Below are 17,533 nucleotides of genomic sequence, written 5' to 3'. Positions count from 1 at the left end.
TAGAGCACTCCAACAACTAACACGTCAGACTACACAGAGAAGCCATTGAAATCCACAAACATGTGGACAATTTCAACAGAAAGGTGGAAACCCTGAAAATGAACCAAATCTGGCTACCAGTATTTTAAAAAACTCTAAAATCAGAACAGTAAATAAGGAACAACACTCTGAAAACAGAGAAATTCCAGAAATGAATCAATCAAGGGTAGCTAACACCTCTGAACAAAAGATTTCCCCAGGCAGGAAGAAGCCAGGACATTAAGCTGGCAAGGCCATTAATGCTAATCAAGGTGATTAATTACAACATTTACACTGGCTTCCAACAGACAAGAGTTCTTTCCCCCACCCGGACCTTCCACAGATATATAAACCTTCCTTATATACCTCACAACCTCTGAGGATGCCTGCCATAGATGTGGGCGAAGCGTCAGGAGAGAATGCTTCTGGAACATGGCCCTACAGCGCGGAAAACACATAACAACCATGAAAACCTTCAACAACAAATTTTTGATTTTGTTTGTTTGTTGCTGTATTGTCAGAATGTTATAGTATGTTCTACCATGGTAACTGCTGTGTAATCATAGTGCCATTACAAGTAGACTTTTAAAAAAATGGACAAACCAATCATGACATGATGGCTGAGGCACACGAGTCAGTAATGATGCCATTGATACAGAAAAAAGCCATACTCTCACAAAACTGGCAGGAGTGGATTTCTAATGGAATAATGTGGCATAAAGTAGTGGTATGATTAGGGTTCTTCATTTCTTTCTGTTTATATTGTTCTTTAATTTCCACAATTCTCTTATGTTTTACTATGGTATTATAATAATAATAATAATAATAATAATAATAATAATAATAATAATAATAAAACTTTATTTATACCCCGCCACCATCTCCCCAACATGGGTCCATACCCAGAGCAATACAATATAATAAAATATAAAAACAACATATCATAGCACCATTAAAAATACAATAAATAATAATAGGCATTACATCAAGATATCAAAAAACAATAAAACAAGGGCAGGCCGCGTAAACACAAAGATAAAACCTGGAGTGAGAGGGACAGAGGGGTACTCCACTGCGGGCAGGGACATATGGAAGAGGGGTAATCTAGAGGATAGATGTTCGGGGTGGGAGTAACACAGAAATATATGACAGAAATTACTCACCGAAGGCACAGCGGAAAAGCCATGTTTTCAAGTCTTTCCTAAAAGCTAACAGCGTGGGAGCTTGCCTAATTTCAGTAGGTAGTGAGTTCCACAATCGGGGGGCCACAGCAGAGAAGGCCGTCTCCCTTGTACTCACAAGGCGGGCCTGGGATAACGACAGTGGTGATAAAAGGGCCTGATATTGATAGCTGTTTTTATGTAAATCTTACTCACTTGTATTTTTCTCTTTCTGGTGCTATTTCTTCATTTCCTAATCTTTGTGTTTGCTTGCTGTCTAGTTCTCCCAGGTTGTTGATTCATTTCAATAACCTTAATTGAGCTAAATCAATGCGCTTGCATTTCCTCCTGGTTTAGCTATTCCGTATGTGACTTTATCTGCTGCAAATATCAATATTTCTTCTTCTTGTGCTTGGGGTTTAGGTTTTTCATTTAATTCTTTCATCTTCCATTTCTTCTGTTGCTCAAAACATGCCACTAATAATTTTGTAATCTTTCGAAAATGCAGGTTTATTTTCTTTTCATTGATTCCCTAACATTTAGCATGTTCTTTAAAATTAATCCTATCTGGATAACTGTAACTTTTCATTTGTTGATTTGTTTGTTATGTCTTATTTTCCGTTTTTGTAGTCAGCATGTTTTCTCTGCTTGGAAAGATGATTATATCAATACATTGCTTATTTTTTGAAATAAAACACAAAGCAGTCAACAGGGGCTCTGGCTCTTTAGCATTTCAGCTGTAATTATACGTGAGGTGGGAGACGCGGTAGTAGCAACAACAGTGGCGATGAGAAGAAGGTTACGGTGGGAAGAAGAAGCATCCACAGGAGATGGTGGGTGGAGGATGAGACTGGCTCCAAGCCGGTTACGCCTGGCTCAGGTATTATAACTCAGGTGGCTTAGACAATCACCTATTCAGGCAATTTTACAAGACAGTCCTTGGCTCCAACAATCCCTGAAGCCAGACAAAAATGGTGCATTTGAAGTCCGCCTCCTCCTCTTCCTTCCATTGCATTTGGATTGATCATTCTGCTCATTTGCAGAATGATCAATGCTATGAGCAGTTTGCTATAATGGGATCCAGGCCAATGAACATAACACAATCAATGTTAAACTATCAAATTATAATCAATAGTGTCTAAACCAGGGGTCCCCAAACTAAGGCCCGGGAGCCACATGCGGCCCATCGAAACCATTTATGCGGCCCCCACGGTGGCGGCTCCCTCCTCCTCCTCCACCGAGGAAGACACTTGCATCTGGTGCGCGCCTTCCAAAGCTTTGTTTGTTTATAATGGTATTTTAATTATTATTTAATTAATTATTAAGGGGTGCTTTTCTAGTGCTTTTGGTGCACAAAGGCAGAAGGGGATTGGACTAAATGGCCCAAGGGGTCTCTTCCAACCCTCTTTTTTATTATTATTATTATTATTATTATTATTATTATTATTATTATTATTATTATTATTGACAGAAGGACACAGCAAACGAGATATATATGCTGGATTTTGTATCACAAAATCACAAGTTGAACACTTCCCAAACAGTTAGGACTGTGCGATTTATTATTATTATGTGATGTATTTTATTATGACACAGCAAACAAGATAGATATGCTGGATTTCGTATTATTATTATTATTATTATTATTATTATTATTATTATTATTAACAACATTGAGGCTGGGTGGCCATCTGTCACGAGTGCTTTGCTTGTGCTTTTGGTGCACAAAGGCAGAAGGGGTTGGGATTATTATTATTAACAACATTGAGGCTGGGTGGCCATCTGTCAGGGGTGCTTTGCTTGTGCTTTTGGTGCACAAAGGTAGAAGGCGGTTGGACTAAATGGTCCAAGGGGTCTTTTCCAACCCCCCTTCTTCTTCTTCTTCTTCTTCTTCTTCTTCTTCTTCTTCTTCTTCTTCTTCTTGACAGAAGAACACAGTATAACACAGCAAATGAGATATATATGCTGGATTTCGTATCACAAAATCACAAGTTGAACACTTCCCAAGCAGTTAGGACTATGTGATTTATTATTATTAGTATTATTATTAGTATTATTAACAACATTGAGGCTGGGTGGCCATCTGTCACTGGTGCTTTGCTTGTGCTTTTGGTGCACAAAGGCAGAAGGGGGTTGGACTAAATGGCCCAAGGGCTCTCTTCCAACCCTCTTTATTATTATTATTATTATTATTATTATTATTATTATTATTATTGTTATTATTATTATTAACATTGAGGATTTATTTGTTCCCGTTTTGTTTTTTTTTACTTCAAAATAAGATATGAGCAGTGTGCATGGGAATTTGTTCATAGTTTTTTTTTTAAAAATAAAACTATAGTCTGGCCCTCCAACGGTCTGAGGGACTGTGAACTGGCCCCCTGTTTAAAAAGTTTGGGGACCCCTGGTCTAAACCATTCACAAAGTGGTTCAGTACTATTTGAAATTAATAATAATAATAATAATAATAATAATAATAATAATAATAAAAGAGAATGTTTGCCTTAAGAGGTCATGGTTGATGTTTTTTGACCATCCAGGAAGTTAAAATTCTAAAAGGGAGATTGCTAAAAGCAAATACAAATGTAGAAGAGATATCTGTAATAGGCTTGGGCGCAGATCACTGAATGTGATTTATAATATTTGGTGGTCCATTTTGTGTAATCTGCTGAAAACAGAACGGGGAGGGGGGAACCAAAAGACTGGGCAAAATGGATGAAGAGAGCCAGATTTATTGGCTATTGGAGAGGATGGAGTTAAGTCTGCATTATACCTGAGGCTCTTGGAGAAGATCCTGCAGTGTCTTTTCTCCCTTCTCAGGAGCGAAGTCCCCTGTTTCTATTGGAAAAGTTCCCTAGGCTCCTCCTGCAGAGAGGGCCCTCCTGAGAACTCACTTTCCCAGCAGCACTTGCATGGGGTGGGCATTGAAAAGTCTCTGAGTTCCCCTCTCTCTGTGTTTTTCAGCCAATAAAAGGCTTGGTTGTGTCCATGCTCTGATTGGCTGAGAATGGACATAACTGGTGACTACAATTTCCAGAACCCTGGCTTGCAATTTGTCTTATTTAAAAAAAATGTTATGGTAAAAACTTAAAACGATCCTCAAAAATCAGTAGGTTGGTGAATTGTTCTGAAACTTGGCAGGTCTGCAGTTGCAAATGGGGTCTAAAACCGAGGTAGGTTTCATGCAGATATGCCTTAAAATGACTGAGGATTGAGCCTTTAAAGTTTCCCATTGTAGAAGGGAAGGCTGAGAGGAGACATGATAGTCATGTATAAATATGTGAGGGGAACTCATAGGGAGGAGGGAGCAAGCTTGTTTTTTGGTGCTCTGGATACTAGGACGTGGAACAATGGCTTCAAACTACAGGAAAGGAGATTCCACCTGAACATTAGGAAGAACTTCCTCACTGTGAGGGCTGTTCGGCAGTGGAACTCTCTGCTGCAGAGTGTGGTGGAGGCTCCTTCTTTGGAGGCTTTTAAGCAGAGGCGGGATGGTCATCTGTCGGGGGTGCTTTGAATGTGATTTTCCTGCTTTTTGGCAGAGGGTTGGACTGGATGGCCCGTGAGGTCTCTTCCAACTCTATGATTTTATGATTCTAAGGATATTTCTGATCTGGATCCCATTTTATAATCTGACTCTATCATGCTAGAATGTTATAGCACTTTTATTTCACATTAACTGCAATATCAACTTTCTGTGGAATGTTTGGGGTTTCTAGTTTAGTGAGGACAAAGAGCTCTCTGGCTGAGAATCCTAAATGGCCCTCCCTAAACTACAAAACACAAATTTTCATTGGCTGTTTCCATGACAGTAAAAGTGATATAATAGCAATATGATTCTGGACTGAAAGTGTACTGAAACCATAACAACTTTATTTATACCTAATCCTCCCTGTGCTGCCTGTCAGTAGCTACTACTCCAAGAAGTTAATATTCAAAATATACTGTAGGAGAGGGAGGTTGAAAGTTTATCCAGCACTCACTTTACTGCTGTGTCTGGTTTCTTGTGCTCTTCTCACACCAGCTGTGATGATGCTTACCTTGGCACTTTCCCCCTGGCATGAAGCCTTTCTTTCCCCATTTCACCTAGAATTCTCCAAGTACATTTTATTGGCCTCCAGTCAATGAATGGCAGGTTGCTGATAAAACACCCATTGTCGTTTACCATCTGGTTAGCAATCCGTGGCTTGCAGAGAGCTGCAGGTCTTGGGGTTTTGTTTTCATTCTAGCCATTAAACATAATTATTCAGTGTCAAAAGACAGCTATTTGCCTTTCGTGAGCCTGATTCAGGAAAGTATTCCATGCAGTTGCATACTCATTCCCATTGAATACAGAGAATATTAGCTTCTAAAGGTCGTATGAAATGTTCTGGAACAAACATTTGATACAAAAGTCGTGTTGGAATTCTATTTAAAAAGTTGTGAGAAGGAAAATGCATAGAGAAAGGCTATGAGAAAGGGTGCATCTTTACTGTAGAACTAACACAGTTTGATACCACTTTAACTGCCATTGCTCAATGTTATCAAATCCTGGGATTTCTAGTTTGGTGAGGAACTCTTTGGCAGAGAAGGCTAAAGATCTTGTAAAATTGCAACTTTCAGGACTTCACAGCATTGAACCATGGCAGTTCAAATGGTGTCAAACTGCATTAATTCTACAGCATAGATACACTCAAAGCCCAGGTGTACATAGAGGATCAAAAAAGTATTTTTTAAAAAAAAAAAAATAGTGAATTTATCCATATATAGAAAAAACAAAGACAGGGTTAGGCAAAGGGAGAAATAATACTATGGTAATTCATCTGGAATAATGTACTGTCCTAGAAAGGCTTGAGCTAGCTTGTGGCATAAGTACATGCCTAGAAAGCAATTACTTTTCCTTAGAAAGCTATCTTACAAATAATACGAAGCTGGTCCATCAGAAGAAGATAGGGGTCCTGACCTAACTTCACAATTTTTAAATGACCTGTATTTAAATTATAAGTGTTCATACTGATCTGCTTCGGTAATGGCAACAGGGAGGGAAGTCACTAAGGAGCATCAAGTTACTAATTTATAATGTACCAAGACCAGGAATTGCAATGACCTGATATTTTCTATGTGTGTGTACCTAAAAGTTTCTCTTAAACATAGTTTTATGGGACAGTAAACATGGGAATATTTTATTTTATGCATTTCTGATGGCAATGGGAATAATTTATGCCCAGAGATGGAAAGACATGGCACAAGAAGACTGATTAACAAAGATCTGTGAATTAGCTGAGATGGACAATCTGACTGTTGATCAAGAAAAAATCTTTGACCAATTTTAAGAAATATTAGGACTCATTTATTACTTTTTACATCAAACTTCCACTATTGTTTTTCGTATTTGCTATCAAAATGGAAGGGTGGCTAACTGGCTATTAAGTTTGAGCAAATTTTTCGTTAGTCCGTTAAATTTGTTTAAAATTCAGTTCGAAAACACTTTTGAAGTGATTTTTGAAACATCTGCTCACTGCCTTCCAAATATTACGAATTTGAATCAAAAAGTACCTTTTTTCGTCTGTTTCTGATGTCTTCGGATGTAGCTGTAGTCCCTCTGAGAGGAGAAGCCATGTTGGCATGCCTCTCAGACAATCAGAGCGGAAGGGAGAGGGAGGGAGAGGCGTGGCCATCGTTCTGCTAGCATTTTAATAAAAAAAATGTTGTTTCAAAATTCCCCAAAAATCAATGGATGGGTCAAACATTATGAAACTTGATAGGCAAAGCGTGGTTAATTTTTGCTTCCATTCTGGCAAATGTCATCACAATAGCTTTCAAAAAGCAGGAGAATGAAGCCTCTGAATGTTCACCATTTATTTAAATGGAAATGAAGCAAGTTGCCATTGCCTACAAAAAACTCCATTTCCCAGAAGCCTTGCGGTAAGCCAATCAAAGTGGAAGGGAGATGGAGGGAGAGGCGTGGCCATCGTTCTGCTAGCATTTTTAAAAAATGTTGTTTCAAAATTCCCCAAAAATCAGTGGATGGGTCAAACATTATGAAACTTGATAGGCAAAGAGTGGTTAATTTTTGCTTCCATTCTGGCAAATTTCATCACAATAGCTTTCAAAAAGCAGGAGAACAAAGCCTCTAAATTTTCACCATTTATAAAAGCATTGGGCTGAAGCAGACGTTTCTCCAATAGTACTAGGCCTGCTGTAAAACTACAATTCCCAGGTGTCCCAGGCCCTCTCTCTTCTTAACATTCCCCACCCCCTTTTTTCCTCATAGAGTCATTGAATAGTAGAGTTGGAGGAGACCACGTGGGCCATCCATTCCAACCCCATTCTGCCAAGAAGCAGGAAATCGCATTCAAAACACCCCCAACAGATAGCCATCCAGCCTCTGCTTAAAAGCCTCCAAAGAAGGAGCCTCCACCACAGTCCGGGGCAGAGAGTTCCACAGCTGAACAGCTCACAGTGAGGAAGTTCTTCCTAATGTTCAGGTGAAATCACCTTTCCTGTAGTTTGAAGCCATTGTTCCATTGTGTCCTAGTCTGCAGGGCAGCAGAAAACAAGCTTGCTCCCTCCTCCCTATGACTTCCCCTCACATATTTGTACATGGCTATCATGTCTCCTCTCAGCCTTCTCTTTTGCAGGCTAAACATGCCCAGTTCTTTAAGCTGCTCCTCATAGGGCTTGTTCTCCAGACCCTAGATCATTTTAGTTGCCCTCCTCTGACCATCTTGACCAAACTTTCATATGGTATGTGAATTCTTGGAAGGTATGAGAAGTTTAGAGAGAGAGAGAGAGGGAGGGAGGGAGAGGTTTGAGTGTTGGAGTCCAATTGTGGCTTGATTCCCCACTCAGCCACCCACTTGGGCAAGTCACACACTCTCAGCCCCAGAAAAGCCAATGAAACAGGAAATAGCACTTTCAAACCAGGAACTGATTTCCTTATTCAGAGGCTGATGGCCATCTGTCAGGAATGATTTGATGGTGTACTATGATTTCTGTTCCTGGGTGATAAATGTCATTTCCTAATTGGTTCTGTCATAGAAACATGGAAAAACCTATGACACTGCCTGAACTTTGTCTTTGTGCAAGGGACATGGAGCACATTATGGGTGCCTGAGCCACCAATTTAACAAAGTTTCAGCCAGAAAAACAAAGTTTCTGAAGTAGAACAATGACTTTCAAAGTAAAGACAACCCAATGAAACAGGGAATAAGACTTTCAAACCAGGAACAGATTTCTGCAATTATTAAAAAAATGGTTTATTATAAAAGCTATGAAAATTCGCCAAAATTCAGAGGATAAGGGAAACGTTCTGAATTTTGGTGAGCTAGCAGTGTTAAATGTGTTCTACCACTGTATCAAGTTTGAAGAAGATATCTCAAAAAATGAGGGTGGGAGAGTCCTATAAAGTCCCCCCGGTGCTGTTTTTTGGCCACTGCGCATGCACGTCTGCCATTAACAAATTACTTTTGAAATTAACGAATTTTTGTTAAATTTCAAAATTTTTGAAGGCAAAATTCAGTAATGACATCAGAAACAAAACACTAGCGCCCCCTACTTTTGAAGCGATTTTAGAATCAATTTTTTCATGGATTGCTCAAGCCTACTGGCTATACAGTGATACTTTAAAGAAACAGAAAACTGAGAAGTTAAAATCAACAAGCAGAGAGTGTGAGCTTGTACATTACTTTTTTCAACCAATGTATGTGTATTAGGGGGGTTGCGTGGGGTTGTAGTGGTTAGGATGATCCCCTATAAAGGTTTTCGCTCAATTTTCCCACTTTTTTTCTAGGCCTTCACATCTCTACTCATGTGTCAAAATCATTTGTGCTGGTTTGAGTAATATGCACTTTGACTGGAATAAGTGATTGGCACCATTTGCAGTCCCACCTCAGCCAACAACTTGTCTTTATAAATAAGAAATAAAACATACCCTCCAGCAAACTCTGGCTGTCTTCGCAATGCACTGAGACTTTTGGTACAAATACAGAGTTTTTAGTCTTGAACCAGACTTTGTTCCACACAAGCAAAGGTAAGGGATGCTCTGGAGTTTTCAGGAGACTTTGGAGCATTCTTGGGGTTTGCAGCTGTCTGGACGGTTGGATTGGTTTCCATAGAGGATGATCCATTGTCGACACGCACACTGTCACCATCATCCTTCTCCTGCACTGATCAATTCAGGGAGTCATTTTCATGTTACTGGGAAGAGTCATTCTCATGTCACTGCCATTCATTATTCTTCACTAACTAAGGAGCTCCCTGCAAGAGTCTCGCCCTTGTGTTGTCGAAGGCTTTCGTGGCCAGAATCACTGGGTTTCTGTGAGTTTTCTGGGCTGTATGGCCATGTTCCGGAAGCATTTGCTCCTGACTTTTCACCCACATCTATGGCAGGCATCCTCAGAGGTTGTGAGGTCTGTTGGAATCTTTGCAAGTGGAGTTTATATATCTGTGGAATGTCCAGGGTGGGAGAAAGAACTCTTGTCTGCTTGAGGCAAGTGCGAATGTTGCAGCTTGATTGAATAACCTTGCAACTTCAAAGCTGGTGCTTCTTGCCTGGGGGAATCCTTTGTTGGGAGGTGTTAGCTGGCCCTAATTGTTTCCTGCCTGGTATTCCCCTGTTTGAAAGTTGCTCTTAATGTAATGTCCTCATTCTAGAGTTTTTAAATACTGGTAGCCAGATTTTGTGTTTTTAATACTGGTAACCTAGATTTGTATTTGGGTGCTGCATTTGGTGGTCCCTATGTAGACTTGTCCACAGCTGCATAGTATACAGTAGACTCCTGCAGAGGTGAGACTACCTCTTGATAAAAGTGTTCTCACCATACATCAAGGGAACCATTGTCCGCATAGGTAGCTGATGAAGAAACACAACATACAAACTATGGGGCTGCCCTTGAAGACGGCCCGGAAATTCCAACTAGTCCAACATTAGGCAGCCTTGCTTCTAACTGGAGCTAATTATAGGGAGCGGTCAACCCTCCTGTTTAAGGAGCTCCACTGGCTGCCATTCACCTTCTGGACCCAGTTCAAGGTGCAGGTGATCACCTACAAAGCCCTGAACGGTTTGGGACCCTCCTACCTTAGTGATCGCCTCTCCCCCTACGAACCTGCACGATCTCTTCGTTCGTGCACGGTTGGTGGGGACGAGGGAGAGGGCCTTCTCCGTGGTGGCCCCCCGGCTCTGGAACTCGCTCCCCAGGGAAATCAGGAAAGCCCCACCCTGGTAGCATTCACAAAGAGATTGAAAACCTGGCTCTTTACTCAGGCCTTTAGTTAAAGATTGCTCATCCCCATAGCAATCTGTATCTGTGACCATTCCTGTACCGGTTTGCACTTTTTACCTATGTCAACTTGATAAAGACACAGGGTCCATGCTGCTGTGGACAAATCTACATAGGGACCACCAAATGCAGCAATGTCCAAACACGAATCAAGGAACATGAAAGGCCTGGCAGACTAACTCAACCAGAGAAGTCAGCCATAGGAGAGCACTTGAAGAACCAACCAGGAGAGAATGCCTCTGGAACATGGCCATACAGTCCAGAAAACTCACAGCAACCCAGTCTGGTCATTGTGTTCATGTATGCCGAGGGCATAAGAGGATGCTCCTACCAACAAGAAGGATCGGGTCATTCTATTCCCTCCCTGTTGTTGATCCTGTTATGACTCCAGAACACATGACTCCAACAGCCAGGCTCTTGCCGGGAGCTCCTTAGCCAATGAATAGTGGCAACAACACCATGAGAACAAGGAAACAGGCCAATGGGCCAATATGATATTGACTGGGCTAAATTGACTGCATACTGACACAGTAGATGATTTAGCCCAGTGCTTGTAGCTATTATCATAATCTATCCAGGGCCAGAACATAACATTTTATCCAGATTAAGCCTGAATTAAGTGGCCAGTGTAGACAATGAGCTTAGTCTATATGAATTCTGTACGCATTCAGTCATTTTGATTTGCTTTTACCTTGCCTGAATCTGACATTTATCCCTTAATTGTTGAGGAAACAGAAAAAAATAGAGTAAGAGTAAAGTCTGTTTGGTCAGTTTGAAATTGAAATATATTTTCATGGTTGGCTTAGATTTTTTTTTTTGCATCCAACAAAGTCGTTACCATGAAGTATTTTCTATAAATAACCTCTAAATGTAAAAAGACTACTTCGTTATTCTTGTATTACACTATAGACAGTGTTGCCATTAAAAGGAGTTATATTCTCATGTAGCCATATATGTGCAAATTAATAAAAGACCAAATCCCTAAAGAAGTCAAAAGACACAGCAGTGGAGTAAATATTATTTAATGTAAAATGCCTACAAAAAGTTAGATTTTGACAAATGATGTTGATTCATTATCCTTAATACCAATTTAATATCTTCTTTTTATGGCAAACATGAAAGAATGGGAATGAATTGCTTTCTTTTACATACTAATAGCTTTTATTAACAAAAACAGCAGAGATTACTGAAGGATTTGAGCAGTAACAAGGGTAGTAATTTGTACAAAATGAATGTAATCTACATTACTGCAGGATTTTAGCTGCAGGATTACCATAGGTAAATTATAATGCTATTAACTTTATAGGACAAAATAGTAATAGAGAAGACAGTTATAGATTTTTCAAATATGAATTTAATTATGCAACACAATGAAAGAAAAGCATGATCTGCAAGGAAAGAATCTTTTTCAGAACAGCACAAGCTTGTCCTTTTAATTTAATTTACTCAAAGGAAATGTCAGTAAAGTTTTAGGACACACTTAAGTCAAGCAGAAATTTCAATGAAGTAACATTCACCAAAATAAGGGATAAATTACCTAGCCTCGAGCTGGGATCAAAAAACAAGGCACAAGCACACAAAACAGAACCCTGCTTATGACTGGTAAACTAGAAAAACCTTAAAACAAAATATCCGCTTGCTGGCTGTTGTTCTGCATTTATAAGATTCCTAAGCTACCGAGGCAACAACATTATTGTCTTTGTAGTGTGTTTGAGTACACTAAATGCAATTGTTCAGTGACTAGTGCACGGGGACAAGGAGAACTACTATAATAATTAATGTAGAGAAACAAAAATGATAACAAAAAAGGAAGAACAAGAGACTTCTACATGATCTGAGAAATCAAAAAGAAATTCAAACCAAGAAGGTACTGGATGGAAGGTGTAACAATGTAACCAAACTGTGAACGCCTATGTCCCTGTGAGGCTGAAGGCGGTAGAAACTGTGGGACACTTTTGATTGCTCTTTCTATCAATACCTTTCCATCGATACACTTTATCAACCCAATTTTACAAAGAATACCAGGAAGACCTGAAAGGTTTTATATTTATTATCTTTTGGCTGATCAGTCTCTTGAAACCATAGCAAAAGTTACTAGTTTCTGTGCAGCCACAATAGCTTGCCAACGCAGGATGCTGTCACGGTCTTAAAAGGTGCTAATATTTTATGTCAGCTTTTATCACTGTCATTCTCATATACAAATTTTACTACTTTAGAGTGGCCCAGCATTTCTGTGTTCTCAGATAATATGCTTTGTCCAGGTTGGTTAATCAAGCACTCTGCTATGGCTGACTTCTCTGGTTGAATTAGTCTGCAGTGCTTTTCATGTTCCTTGATTCATGTTTGGGCAATGCTGTGTTTGGTGTTCTCTATGTAGCACCTGGATCCCCCCTCCCTGACAAACTTATTGTTAACTACCATTAAATTAGCTTTGACATATGGCAGTCCTGAACAACAGATCTCTGAGTCACCAATGTCAGTAGCCCTGCTCAGATCTTACCGACTCAGGCTGCTGCTTTTGTGATTAAGGGTGGTTTTACTCAGGGCCCATCCAGACAGGCCCTAAAACGTGTGCTCTCCCACTTCTTTAAGTGGGGTGTTCAGACGACTCCTCAGGTAAAAGCTACATAGGGATCCAGGTTAGAGGAGCCAGTGTTACCGGTAATGAATTGCCTCCTAATTTCTAATAGTCAACATTATTTAAATGATTTTCTAATTTAGAGTCCCAAGCTTTGTCCTGTACAAGGATGTCTTTATTCATCCAGACTTCAACAAGCTGTAGCTTTGTAGACTCTAAAAATTCCATAAATCTCCAGTCATTGGAGCATATCACTAAGGATTTGTCTCTCATCTAGCCTTATTTTCCCCATCACGTAAAAGTAATGTGCTATATATACACACACGCACACACATTCACGCAGTAGTCAATTTTGTTTGCTTTATTATATTATATTATAGATTTAATTTTATATTTATTTATTTATTTTTATTCTGCTTTGCTCTCATATAGAATTCAAAGTAGCTTACAGTATAAAATAGCAGTTAAAACAGTATGAATTACAAAAGTTACAAAAGAAGCATTAATTCAAACACGATTCTAAAAACATTTACATATAAAGCAATTGAATCATTTAAAATACCCAATGCTGTGCAAAGTGCTGAAACTATTTGGTCCAAGAGCAAAACCCCACTTCCGCTAGTGGGGAAGCCAGCAGCTGACACTGAGTGATAGTTTGAAAAAGAGATGAGAGCCTTAGGATTTTCAATCATATGGGCAGCCTGTGCGAACAGAGGACACTGTTCAAAAAAAGTGTGACAATGGAGGGAGTGTGCGGCCAACCTTTCCCTTTCCTGATACAGGCAGTTTAATCCAGTCATGAACATCAGGCAATTTTCAGTCTGCAAGATTTTTCTGAAAGATTTCTCTCCCACACAGAGCTGGCCTTGACATGCAGCAGAGAGAAGAAAGTCATTTCAAGATACTTCATGGGGTGAGTTAAATGAAGGCCAAAGTTTGTGTCTGAAGGGTGTAGTGATTCCTTCTGAAGGGCTGTTCTTTGCAAAGGGGTAAAGGAATGAGGAGCTGGATTCCATTTTACCGAGAAAAATATTGTGGGCTAGCACCACCATATCCATGTCATTAAATATGTTTCTACACCGGACATCAAAATGAAACAAAAATGGTAAAGGTCATTTCGCTCACACCATTCAAAGATGTATTTTGTTCCCACCATTGAAGCTGAGAGATATCCAGATTTCAGGAGGTTGAAGTACATAGGAAATTCTAGAAACTCTAGTTCTGTGGTGGTGGTTAGAAGAACCTTTAAATAAGATGTTTCAACATTCCACCAAACATGAGCTACCAGGATTCTGTGGGAGAAAATATCATGCAGCCTCATCATATGTGCCACCAGAACCGCCATGCATCATGGTGAATCCGGTGGTGTCTGGAGAGGGGAAACCGTCGCCCCATGCCCTGTATTGCCTGGCTTCCCCTCACCTCATCTCATGGGGGGAAGTGTCCGCTAACCGGCTTCCCCCATTGATCCCAATGTAACATGTGAAGCCTCCTGTGTTGCTGTGATGGTGGCATAGGCTGGATCCTCTAGTTTTGTGATGGAGTACCACTGGAAGTAGCTCTGTATCATGTATAGGCCACGGCTATAGCACAATGGGTTAAACCACCAGCTACAAAAGATCTTGCCGACTGAAAGGCTGACAGTTCAAGCCATGGGTGGGGTGAACTCCCAAAAGCCTAGCTTCTGCCTACCTAGCAGTTCGAAAACAGCTGTGAGTAGATAAATAGTTGCCGCTTTAATGGGGAAGTAAAAGGCACTCCTGAAAAACATGTCGGCGGTTTGATCGACAGACTCCCTGACGTGGAAAAATGGAACAACAGCACCTCCCCATGGCTGAGTAGAGCACAGTCTCCAGATTCCAGAAAAGAAAGAGGGAAGGCTGCCCTTGTTTATGTATTGTCTGTCTCTGTCAATTTTATAATGCCATTGAATATTTGCCATATATATGTAATCTGCTTTGAGTCCCCTCGGGGAGATAGAGCAGAGTATAAATAAAGTATATTATTAACCGTTGCTGCCACTGAAATTTACCCCATTTGATGGGTCAATGGTTTAAGTAGCAGAATATTTATGCCATGTTGATTGAGCCTTAAAGTGCAGCTACACTGTAAAGTTAATGCAATTTGATATCAAATTAACTACCATAGCTATAAAATCAAGAGAGCTGGATTTTTAAAATATCTTCTATATGTAATTTCCCCCCTGTTCAATAGGTTTTTATAAGCTTGTCCCTAGATAACTTTAAGGGGAGAAATGCATCATAGCTCCTGATTAGGACTACTCAGAAACACCTTTTTAATATCCTTGAAATGCTGAGTGCCTTCCATCACAATCAGTTATGTAACCAAACTGAGCCTTATATATGACATCAAGAACATCAGCAACAAAGATAGTAATGGCACTGTGGGTGTAGCAAAAATGATGTCCGCAAGTTCCTGAAAAATTGTAGGATGTGCGGTTTCTTTTGTTCCTGGGAGAATTACTTTGACTTTTTAGTTTCCTTTTTCCACTCAAAAGCAATATTAACAAGAGAAGAACAACACGTCCCTTGTAGTGCAAAACTACAGCCCTCCAACAGCGCTTGGGTTTGCAAAGTTTAAGCTGAAGAGGACCACAGGGAGCAGGAGTGATGTGGGTCATTTCTTTCTTTCTTTCTTTAGTGTTCTTGACAGGAAGCCAAATCAAATTTCTGCTAACCTGAGGAAACACAATGGACGTGACAAGAAAGGATTTCAGCAGCTCCTACAGATATCTGAACCTGAGCCAATGAAATCTTTCTAGAACTGGGTAATGAAGGAAGTAACCAAGAGATCAAACATAATGACGCAGGCACAGTGAATGGCATCAGCAGAAACATCAAGAGAGGTGCAAACAATGCCAAAACTGGAATGTCAGCACAAGGTGTTCAACTACTAAGCATAAATCATGGAAAGTTTTCTTCTCATGTGAGGAATACTCTGGGCTGCTCTCAGTGTCATCAGTGAGGATACTCTGGGTAAAATGGAGTGGGTGATTACTTCATATGCCCCACAGAATTCTAGGAAATGAAGAAACCAAAGGGTCATCCAGTCTAACCCACTATCATGCAGGAGTACAGTTAAAGAAATACCGACATATGGCCATCCAGCGTCTGCTTAAAACCTCCAAGGAAGAAGACTCTACCACACTCTGAGGTGGCATATTCCACTGCCAAACAACTCTTAACTCTCAGAAAGTTCTTCCTAATGTTTAGGTAGAATCTCTTTTCTTGCAATTTGAATCCATTGATGCGTATCCAAGGACACTTCCACACAGCCCTATATCCGAGAATATCAAGGCAGAAAATCCCACAATATCTGCTTTGAACTGGGTTATCTGAGTCCACACTCAGATGTGGGATTTCTATCTTGATATTCTGGGATATAGGGCTGTGTGGAAGGGCCCCTAGTCTCCAGAGCAAAAGAAAACAAGATTGCTCAATCCTCAATGTGACATCTTTTCAAATATTTAAATATGGCTTTCAAGTCCTTTTTCATCAGTCTTTTCTCCAAACTAAACATACCCAGCTCCCTAAGCTGCTCCTCATAGGGTTTGGTTTTCAAACCTTTGATCATTTTGGTTACCCTTCTCTGGACACCTTCCATCTTGTCAATATCCTTCTTGAATCATGGTCGCCAGAACTGGATAGTATTCCAGATGAGGTCTGACCAAAGCAGAATAGAGTGAGTCTATGACTTTTCTCGATCTACACTATACTCATATTTCTGCAGCCTAGAACAGCATTGGCTTTTTAAGGTGCTGCATCACACTGTTGACCTGGGTGTTGTGCCTCCATGAATTGCAAAGGAGAAATTGGAGAGAATGCATAGTATGAAACTATGAATATTTGGACAGCTGGGGTGGGCAAAGGGCAAGCCCAGGACCTCATATGGCCCTCCATATGTTCTCATATGCCCCTTAGCTAATTTCAAAATCTTTCTAATGACCTCATCAGATGGGCCAAATTGCCCATTGTATGCCAGCTCCTCTTCAGTTTTGCCATGGAGATTACTGGCTCCTATCCCATGATATACAACTTACTTCCAGTGGGTCTCCATGGCAAAAGTGAAGAGGAACCGGTGGGTGATATTAATATGGAAACACAGGAGGCTTCCCATGTTGCTTTGGCAACAATGGGGGGAAGCCAGGTGGCAGATGCGTCCCCCAGTGGAATGGGATAAGGGGGAAGCTGGGCAATGCGGGGCATGGGGTGACAGGTTTCCCATGACCCCTGTCAGGCCCTGATGGATTCACCATGATCTGTGATGAATCCTTTACTTCATGTGATAAGTCCCTAAGAATAATTAATTCCAGTACCCAGAAAGGTGAGATCTTTCTTTCCAGGTACCCACTAGATGGAGAGACAGAAGGCACTACAGTAAAGGGTGCAAGAAGCAGAGAAAGGGGCTTCATCTATTTTCAGTTTGAGGTTTGTTCTGACTTTAGAGGCAGAACATTAACAGAATGTGGCCACCAGCAGATCACCTTTGAATGAATG

Source organism: Anolis carolinensis, chromosome 5 (assembly GCF_035594765.1).
Source record: "Anolis carolinensis isolate JA03-04 chromosome 5, rAnoCar3.1.pri, whole genome shotgun sequence".
In the NCBI taxonomy this organism is placed as follows: Eukaryota; Metazoa; Chordata; class Lepidosauria; order Squamata; family Dactyloidae; genus Anolis; species Anolis carolinensis.
The sequence above is the reverse complement of the archived record's forward strand: the minus strand, read 5'-3'. Positions refer to the sequence as shown.